Source organism: Prinia subflava, chromosome 7 (genome assembly GCF_021018805.1).
Source record: "Prinia subflava isolate CZ2003 ecotype Zambia chromosome 7, Cam_Psub_1.2, whole genome shotgun sequence".
Taxonomy (NCBI): Eukaryota; Metazoa; Chordata; class Aves; order Passeriformes; family Cisticolidae; genus Prinia; species Prinia subflava.
Window position 1 is genome coordinate 7,475,212 of NC_086253.1, and position 10,611 is coordinate 7,485,822.

General features: G+C 41.5%; 1 long non-coding RNA gene across 1 annotated transcript; it reads left to right on the forward strand.

Annotated features, from left to right (window-relative positions):
- Positions 1-275: 275 nt before the first annotated feature.
- Positions 276-10,366, forward strand: LOC134552541 (uncharacterized). Its single transcript, XR_010080896.1, has 3 exons — positions 276-482; positions 887-959; positions 9,950-10,366. It is a non-coding gene; the product is annotated as an uncharacterized LOC134552541 (long non-coding RNA).
- The last annotated feature ends 245 nt before the right edge of the window (positions 10,367-10,611 follow it).

Sequence of the window (10,611 nt, forward strand, 5' to 3'; positions counted from 1 at the left end):
ACTCGCTGGACAGCAGCCATGAATTAGTAATGACCCACAATGTTTCAAAAGTACGTATTTAATCTGCATTGAAAGCCATGTTTATGTTCTTTCTGGAGGCTAAAGGAAGTTTTAACATTGGTGCTGTAGTGAAGTTCAAGCTGCTGTGGCAGGGAGGTGAAGATCTGCCACGTGTGGAAGCTCTGAATCCCAGTATGGGGTACCAGCTCAGCCCACACAGCTGACAGGCAGCTTTGTTCTGCATCAGCCTTTGTGACCTTGGCTCATCACCCAAATCAGCCTCATCCTGTTTAGGTATGTTCCCCATCTTGGCCCAATCGAGTTGTATCACTTATTTCTTTCTGTTTTGAAGATGAAAATACCTCCATGCCAGCAGGCCAACACCAAGATCTCGTGCAGGCAATGAAGGCTTCTCAGCTGTTGGAGGAAATCACTAACCCTTGGAGCTTGTGCTCTACAGTGCTTCCTGAGCAGCATCCTAGGTCAGTGTGATATCTGAGAATAAAGGTGCTTGTTTCAGTGATTGTTTTATCAATTTATTGTAGCTAAGTCTGCAGTGATTATGTTGGGTCACCTATGGAGGCAATTTCCTCTGTCCAAGGGAAACTGAAGAAGAGAATGAGGATCATACAGAGATTGAAGTGCTGAACTGACATTTGAGAGACCTTAGCTTGATTTCTTCCACAGACTTCCTTGGACAGACTGCAAAGTCTTCCACTTCTACCGTTTCCAAAACAAGTGTGGAAATTTCATCACATTTGCCTTCTGGGGCAACAAGCAAAACACAAACAAAGCTAAGGTGGTGGGGCTACATGAGTCCCTCTCAGAGAGATCCAGGTGGATGTGCACAGAGAGCTTAAGCTCATGATCTTCACCTGCTTTACAGGAATGTAGCTTGGGAGGAGCTGTGCTGAGCAGAAGGAGAGTGAGAGAAACCTGGGCTCCAGTGACTCACGGGGGTAAGGCCCCACAATGAGGTCTCCTGATTCTTGAGGACTACTAGAAGCAGCAGATTATTTTCCCTGATTCCCCTCTGTTCAGTTACTCCAGTCACTTTTCCTGGTGACCAGGCAAGCAGAAATATTCGACTCAGCCCATGCAGTGTTATTTATTCTGCTCTAACTCTGCCATCACCTTTGGAGTCTCTAGGGAGGGCAGCAATAGCAGTGGCATCTTCACAGCTGCTCTTCCAGTTTCATCAGTACAAAATGTACCACTCATAATGAATGAATTCAATGAAAAAAAAAAGGGAAAAAAAAGCGAAAAAACTTTCAAAAATCTTCTGGGCTTTAAAAGTTTAAGGAAATGATCACTTTTTTTGGCAATATAAGCTTCACAGTACTTCTCTATTTGGGTGGAACAGGATAATCCCCAAAAGCCACACCCAAGTAATTCCAGTATTTCTGCTCATGTGTGTACACTTTGCTTCTGTAACCTGAACTAGCGTGTTCCCAGCTATCTTAGGTATTCCTGCATGGCACTTCATGGAATAAACACATCCCAGTTGCCCCTAGGGCTATGCCTTGTCTTATGACTGTCATTTACACCAACTGAAAGCATTTCCTTTTCCTTCTGCCTCAGTTTTGCTCTGGTGTTGATATGTTGGGTGATGGAGGGACAGAGCAAAGGATAAAGGGACTGTGTTAGAAGAGAGGTTTAAAAGAACTTTCCAGAATCCCATGGAAATATATGAAAGTGAGATACAGGAGCATATATATGGATTGGGGAGGGATTAGGATGCTTGAGGGAATCCTTGAATTGGATTAGTTGTGAAGGTGACCTAGAGAAATCTTGAATGGTGCAATGAGGAAATAGAAGAAAATCTGAAATGTCCAAGGATGAACTCTCTGGTCACATTATCAAAAGAAACATTGAAAGAGAAAACAAAAGTGAGTTTCACAGCAGCTTGCATTTTCTGGTTAGTATAATGGATTTAAATTGATTTCTTCAACTGGAAGTTCAGTGTTGAGGAAACCATGCTTTTATCTGATGTTTTATGAAAAATAACAATCACCAGAGATGTGGTCAGGGTTATATTGCATTATACAACTCTATCATACTTAAGAAAATCCTGAACATGGTAAGATATAAAGCCATAAGTCTTCCTTTTCCCTGAAGTGGCTCAACTGACTTCACCTGCCATCTCTTGGAGGAACATTTCTGGTCTCTGTCTGGGACCAGAAGAGGAAGAGTGAGTCCAGTCATTGCTTAGGATGAAGACAGCTACATCATGCATACGCTAGTGATAGGTTAAGACTGAACTGGGGGGATCCTCCTCACTCTTCTTGTTTGCAAGGCCACAGCATTCAAATAACCAGAGAGACAGTCCTGATAACAACAGAGGGTTTTAAGATTCTTGTGGCCTTCAGCAGCTCTGCTGCCAGAGCAAATCCCTGTCCTTCCTGAGAATTAAATCAATTGAAACCCCCCAGTACTGCCCAGTGGACAGGTTGAGGCAGGGTGACCCCTCAGGATTAGTGGATTTTTTCTGGAGGTTGCTGCCTCACAGATGTGAGCACACAGACTCTGACTCAGTGGAACTGGGTATGACACAGCCACCCTGACAGCAGAATTTCTCCTTTCACAATGCTGGGACTCCAAAGTTCTTCAAAGTTCTTGAAGTTCTCCAAAGTAAGGTGGTTGGCAGCCCATGCCATGCCATCAGGCCATTCAGAGCAAACAAGCTCAGCCTCTGGGGGGTCTTTGCAGACAGCCTGGCACCAGCCTCGAGCTCTGGGAGCTTAGTGTGGAGATGTACTGTGGTCTGTCCTAGGAGAAATGACCTTCAGATAGTATTAAACGAATGGTGGCTTGCACCATAAAAACCACCACAAATATTTTATTACAGCCTCATAAAAAGGACAAGTTTTTGCTTGTGCAAAAATTTTACTGATATTTTACTGAGCTGAAAACTGAAATACACCTTAGATCAGGACAGTGCTTCACAGTTCCCACAGGCTGTTGTTAACACTGCAGCTACTTCTGTAAGCTCCATGATCCAGCTATTTTTATATGCTTTGTCTTTCTGTTTCTAAGCTTTCTCCTTTGTGCACTAATGGTGAGGCAAACATTTACAAAGAGCAATATGCTCTTCTCTTAAAAAGATTTTGGCTTCCTGGTTGGACTGATTAGTACACCTGGATGATAAGCACATGGACCAAATGACAAAATAGAGGTGCTTGTCTGTGCTGCCAAAAAGTCCAGTTCATCTGTGACAAAACTCTAGGGAAAAATCACACAAAACAACCAACAGTGCAACAATGGACTTGTAACACAGCTGGATTTGACTCAGACCTTCAGTGCTGGGTGTTAGTCTCTCAGAAAGCTAACATTGATTCAGAGTATCTATTGCAGAGCCAAAAGCTAAACCACACGGTGGGGAGGGCAAAGGGAGAGGTGGAGGCGATTTGCAAATGGAAGACTGTGTGCATTATTCAGGCTTTAACATTGCTTGCATTCATGGAGCAATGCCCTTCAGTTTGGGAAAGCATCACAAGCACAGCTCCTGTTTGGCAGGATGAATGAAAGGCATCTTACAGGATCTGTGTGTGAGACCATTAGCCTGACGTCCGAGGCACTGCAAAAGCTCCACTGATAAACCACACCTCTGGAAGGAGACTGGTGTCCTTACATCACTGACACAGGCAAAGCCCTCAGATCTGTGCCAATACCACCTTGTCTACTGTCTGCTCTCCTTGCCAATATTTTCCACTGTTGCCACCCAGGGGATGCAAATACAGGGAACATCCTGGAGAGAAAAATAGAAAAAGAGAGAGAGAGAGAATAAAAAGAATGATTTTGTCTCGTCATTTAAAAGGTAATTTCATGAGTTTGGGTGTGGGTTGTGGAGTTAGTGCTCTGGCAGGAACAGAATCCCAGTCATTACATTGCAGTTCTCATCAGTAGCTCTTTGTTTCGACAATGGAGGGCTGTACTGTGGACCCTCATTTCCTAGGAGGGTGTGTTGTAAGGCTGGAGGAGAAAGGCAACTCAGTCAAGGCTGTGGAGCAGTCCAAGGGGGGAGCCAAGTTCAAAACCAAGTCTCTAGATTCATAGCTTTGTCAAGGGACAACACGGCCTCCCAAGGTTGTTTTATGCATCTGCAGATGGAACAAAATTAGTTTACAGGGTGTTAAAGATTCCTCTGACCATTGGTTGAGCCAAGCTCCTGTGTTATTCTGAAGAAAAAACCTGGCAGATCTTCAACATCACAAAACCCTGAATAGTCACAGGCTGTGAGCACACAGTCAGTTGTCATCAAACTGACTGATGCTGATTCACTGGTGGAGAAGTAGCCATTTTCAGACAAGTAGACATTTTCAGATGTTTTAGCCACCAGCTTCAACTCTTGTAAGCATTTAAATACAGAAACTGTTCACAATCTTTTATTTTATTGCTTTGTGGGGTTGCTTGTGTGTCTTGAAGTCTCTTCCTGAAGCATTTTGGATCAGTAACCCTTTGAAACACACATTTGCCAAGTCCATCTTTGGATAAACCTCATCACTCTTAGAGCAGTTGTGTGGGTGTATTTGGAAGTAGTCCAAAGCAAATCCCAGATGAATTGCATAATTCTTGTGTAGAATAAAAATATATGGGGTGGCAAGAGTTTGTGGCATTAGAGTAAAAGAGAGGAGGGGGAAGAGTGAATGAGAGAAAGCATGTTAAACATAAATACAATGTGATCCTACGTCAATCGAGAGGCTAAACAAAATGCTGTGCATGCAAAAAGGAGAACTGTTTCTTTAATAGCAAAACAGGCTTGAAAGATCAGGCTTCCTCATGTTACAAGATAATTGTTTGTTGTAGTTTGGAAGGGATGTCAGGAGATCTCTAGTTCAGCTTTCTGATAAAATCAGGGCCGGATACAATGTGCTTTGTCCTACTCTCCCCTTCTTGCATCTTTACAATTAATGTCCTGAATTGATACTCTTTAGGGACTTCTCTTATCCTTCTCAAAACCAAGGTGAAATAAAACACAAAGGTCTTCCTTTGGCTGGCACTCTTCAAAAAATCAGTGCCAGTCATATCCATTTGGGTATCAGTGTAACCCCAGTGGGTGCTGCCATGGGACACCTGTTGGAGAACGCTGCTCTGAGTGATGTTCTTCATTTGTGGTGGCTTTGGCCTCAGAGACTCCTCCTTGAGCTAGCCAGACAAGCTGAGAACAGCAGACCAAGTGACACTTGACACCTTTCCTCCTCACCCATCCTGATAAGAGAGATCACAGTTTGGAATCAAAATACCAGGGAAGTCCTTGTCTCCCTCTGCCTGATCACCTCGAATGTTCCTGCAGCTTAAATACACATCAGCACAACTTGAGAAACCCCAGATAGGGAGGAAAGCATACAGGTTCCAGCTGGGCTAAGGGACATTAGCAGATGTGTGGTACAAATCATTTCTTAGCACCCTTGCTGTGATTGCTATTTCTGTCCAAGATTTCTAGGCCGGCATGAAGGGATAATTATTCACATAGCTGTGAGGATTCTGGGCTGAATATGCCAGGTCTGTAGTGCCTCTGTGTCCCAAACATGCCTGTTTGATGATCTAAGCAGAGGCTGGGTTAGTCAAATTGCAGCTTTGAAAATATTCACACACACCCTCATGCTCCCAATTTTTTTTTTCAGAAGTGCTTGGATGGTATTTTTATTACCTTAAAAAGATGCGATGTTCAGGAGCAATGTGGCTTTTTCTGAAAATTGGGCTAGTAGGGCAAAAAAATCTCTCAGGATTATGCACCAGACTATGTGCAGCTCCTCCTGATGTAGGAAAGCTTCTAAGGTCCATGAAGTTTTTGAGTGGTATTTGACCATAAACCTCAAACACAGAAGAGCAATGTGTGAAGCATTAACACACTTTGTAAGAGGAGGTTTTTCAGCTAGGATGGGAGTACTAGGGATTTCACAAAAATGAACATTTGGAAAAAACGTACTTTATAAAAATGACTGCTTCTGGAAATCTGCCTTACATCAGAAAAGCCCAGAATTTTAGACTTATTTTGTAGATTCTGTTGCTTTTTTATAAGTCCATGAGTGATGCCTAATTACTATTAGTTTCAGCATAAATTAGATACCTAAGAATCACTCATTTTTCCCTTTGAAGTGTTTAAATACCTTTAACAGCCTAGGACTTCAAAATTAGGCTGGACAGGCTGTGAACTGAGCTGAGTATTGAGCTGTTATTCTGCTATGACACCAAAACCCTATACCAGTCTGCATTTTGCAGAAGACTGAAATCTGGAAAAAACCCAACAACAATAACAACAACAACAAAAATAAAAATTTAAAATATATATTAAAAAACACCCATAATACTAAGATAATGAAATATCATCAGCTCTTGGAAAGAATTTTATTTAAATTTGCAAAATTGGGTAGCTATTAAAGGAAACTTCTTGGTGCAGGGCTCCTGCTAGGAAACAAGAAAGGTTTTCCACCCTGGAAAATACAAACTGTTCATCAACATATTATCAAAAAGTCAACAGGAGATAATGATATTGATGCAATTTCATGTCAGTCAATTAGTTATTGTTCCTGCCCTAAACAGAATGATTATTTTCATGTTATGCTTGTTGTTAGATAATAACTGTGGTGACAGATGTCTAGAAATAAGGCAGTGCTCAGGTGGTTTCCAGGCAGAGCAATTCTGAGCTATCAATAGAGCATTTCTCATTGAGGGACTAAATTTAACAATTAATTCACATTATTCTACATGGTATTGTTCCAGTGGTTTCAGGGGTTTTCCTTAGTGTTGTTGTTGCAAGTAATTAAGGTTTCTCTGATGCTGTTTGAGAACAATAACAGGAAGTTCGAAGAAATTACTCTTAATTAGGTATAATATAACATAATTCCTGTCCCACTTTGATTAGAGTCTATAAGATCTCGAAGCCATCCAGGCTGGCCACTGGAACAGAAAGACCTTTGAATTTGGGTGAAATATCTAATGAAGATGAATTTGGAGGAGTTTTTATTAATGCCATGGCCATGACCTATTTACACACAAACATGGTGGCAGTTTCACCACCCAAATTTTGACACTTAACACCCAGCACTGAGTGTCCTCAGTGCCACTGCTTTTATTGGATGGACCCAATGGAGCCCAAATCCACCCCCACATGAGGACCTTACAGCATTTAACGTCTTTGTGCCCCACCTCCACAGTAAAATGGAACAACAGTAAAATGGGAGTGCGTGTTTGGGGTTTTTTTTCATACACTGGACTCTCACTACTATGTGCAATATCACTTAAGAGGGGAGGAGCCTTTTTTTTCCTCGCAAAAGCAGAGAGAACTTAATACCACTCACCTTTCAGCAGGATACTTGTCTTCCTCATTAGTTCTTGTACTGATACATTTTCATGTAATTGGACTGGAAAATTAACATCTCATGGGTCAGAACTTCGAAACCACTGCCCTCAAACTGGGACAGATCATCATTGCTTATTTCTCTTTATAATGATTCTCCAGTTATCCAGGGGAGGATTACACTACCCTTTAATAAAAGCTGTGAAGTCATTCCCCCAAGTCTGACCACATTCTTTTTCTGTAAAAGGAACTGGAAGAAGCGTGAGAATTTGAATGTGAAAAGACCAACAGATTTGCATTTCTAGGCTTCGACTTCAGGTTCCTCCTTTGATGTTGACTTCTCTCCGAAAAGCTGAAAGGACTGGTTTGTCTTTAGTCTGTGGTACAGTTTTGCTTAAATTAGAGGTGATTTATTTAGGGGATTTTGATGTGGCTTGTTTCCTATGACCAGCACTGAATCCTCCAAATTCATCTTCTTTAGATATTTGACTCAAATTCAAAGGTCTTTCTGTTTAAAAGGCACAAATTACAAAGATGGAAAAGGAGTAAAGTTTTATATAGTGGTCCTAACATCATTATCTTCCTTCTCTAGTCTCCATCCCACTAAAAAATGATATTTGCTTCTTATTCTCCTGACAAGACTGTTCCTTATTCCTATCACTTTCCTTAATTTCATGTAAATACCAGGAAAAATACTGCACACCTTGGCCAGGCAAATCTCTCATTGAAACCAATGGAAATATTACCTGAGTAAGGTTGAGAGCAGTAGGTCCTCCACAAGTGACTCAAAGGAAAGCAAAAAAGTCACCAAGAAATCAAAACACCCTGTGTTCTTACTTATTAAAGAGGGGACAGGAGGTTCAGGAAGGTTTAGGTACGGTTTGGGAGTATTATTTTTAGAAGAAAACCATAAGTTTGGTGTTGCTGCCAGCATGAGCACATGAAGTTTCAATTTGTGGTTTCTCTTTATGCAGTACATTTTGAAACTGGAATTTAAAACAAAATATACATCTCCCTGTCTGGCTGTGTATATAACAATTTGTCATTTCTTGGTGGGAATTTGAAACTATTTTTGGTGTTCAGAAATAATCTTCTGTCCCTTTCCTTCACCTCCCTCCCCCATCCCACTAACAAATTACTCTTTAATCAACCTCTAAAGATTTTTAGAACTTTCTTTACTCTGGAAGTAAGGAAAATAGTGACAGGAAATTAATAATTATTGAGGAATAGGGCTATATTTTCATTTCCTGGCCCCTTTGGAGTTAAGCATTGAGTTGGAGCTATTTGTCAAAAACTTGAACAGAGCAGTTACCTGCAGATTCATTTTAATGAACTCCATTCAAGAACAATGCTCTCTGAAAACACATATATCATTATGAGAATAGAAAATCCTCCTAAAGCCAGAGCACTTGTGCTTTATACCAGTGCTTGAATAAGAATAAAATCCCTCCCAAGGGAGAGGTCTGGCAGCACAGCTGGTGTGTTGCCCTTCAAAGCCACAAGTTCTGTTAGCCAGGATATCAACGTGGAGCTCTCTGACCATCCCTAAGCTGTGCCATGTGCTGAGCCCCAGGCAGGGAGGGACATCAGGTGTCTGACCTGGCTTACCTAACTAGGGCACTGTGACCCCTAATGATGGCACTGTGACCCCTAACCAAAATCTTGACCCCTTCAAGCTCTTCAAGCTGACCACCATCATTTCCCAAACCAACTTCTCACCTCAGCTTACAGCAGCTGTTGTTTCTGAGCTCCAACAAGGATGAAGATGGACACAACACTCCAGGCCTCCCCTCTCCATCCTTCTCCATGTCATTATCACCAAAGGGCCTGAACTACATCATCTTTCTGCCCCACCTTTGGAGTTAGGACTCTTCCCTGAGCCTGATCCTGGTGCATTCTGCTGAGCCTAGTTGCCTGAGAACGTTCAGAAGGCAGTACTGGGTCAGAGTAATGATCTCCCTTACACACTGTGCTACTAATGGTTAAAAATGGATGCCTAGGGAAGCATACAAAGACCAAATAAAAATATCATTGTGTGTCCCTGCAAATTCCTCGAGTTCTAGGGCTTAGTGGCTCATGGATTTCCTAATGGCTGCTGCTCTTGCAGTTGGTTTTCCCTCTGTGATCTATTTGGTCTGGTCACTTTTTGATGCTCTGTAGACTTTTAGCCTCCCCAACATCCTGTGGTAAAGAGATCCACAGTTTAACTCAGTGTTGTATGAGGAAATGCCTCTTCCTCCTGGTTTCAAACTTGCCACCTATTAGTTTCATGGCTGACTTCCATGAATCTTGTACTAGAAAATAAGTAACCTTTCATTTCCTAATTGCTTTCTCTACATCTCTCCCAATTTCATATATCAGAGGTTATTATTCCACCTTTGTATGATGCTTGTATGCCATACCATGCCCTGAAAATTTCTTTGAAGTTTTTCTAGGTCTGTATTGCACAATACAAGGTTTTTAGATAGCTGTAATTAATATTTTATTAGACCTGGCTCTATAGCTAGAAATACCAAACTGATTTTGGATAAGACCACTTCTTTGCTGCTTTTTTCTTTTAGATCTGGGGAGGGCTTGTGTACCCAATTGTATGTTTATTTATTTATTTTAATTCTTCTAGCTGTTCTAATAAGAGATGTTCATTTACAGGTCTTGTTTGTCTACTTGCAACTGCAGTAGAAGTTTTACCACATAGATTTTAAGGTGGAGAGTCTGGACTGGTGTACACTATTGGAGATGTGTTGGTGCCATAGATTTACAAAGTGTCATAAGAACATTTTTTTGTTTGTTGTTTTCCTCTCCAAGTAGCTTTTAAGTTCAAACAGAGGAGATTTTTTTGACTGCTACAGAACTTCAAGCTGCTTTTTATAGAACTGTCTGCCATCCTTCCAAGGTCTCTTTCCTAAAGGGTAATGGCTGAGAGTGTATCTGAAGAACATGTCATTATGCATGTTAATTGAGGAGGCTTTTTTCCTTACCTCTGATTTATCAACGCTGAATTCCATCTGGCATTTTTTCATCAGTATTGTGGAGCTGATTTATTGCCTCTGCATGTCTTCATAGTGAACTTTCCTTTTCACCCTGAGCAGTCCTGTCTGGGCTGGTGAGCAAGGCCTGTGCTTTCACCAGACACAGAGTTCATTTATATCTATAAACATGTGGATGTTGCACAGCTCAAGCACAAACAGACGTTACTTGGAAAGCCCCCAGGAAAACATTGAAGAACTGACCATTATTTCCTACTTATTTCTTCTCTTTTACCCAGGTATGTACATTGAGATCTTACCTATCTCACAGCAGGCTCTCTAACA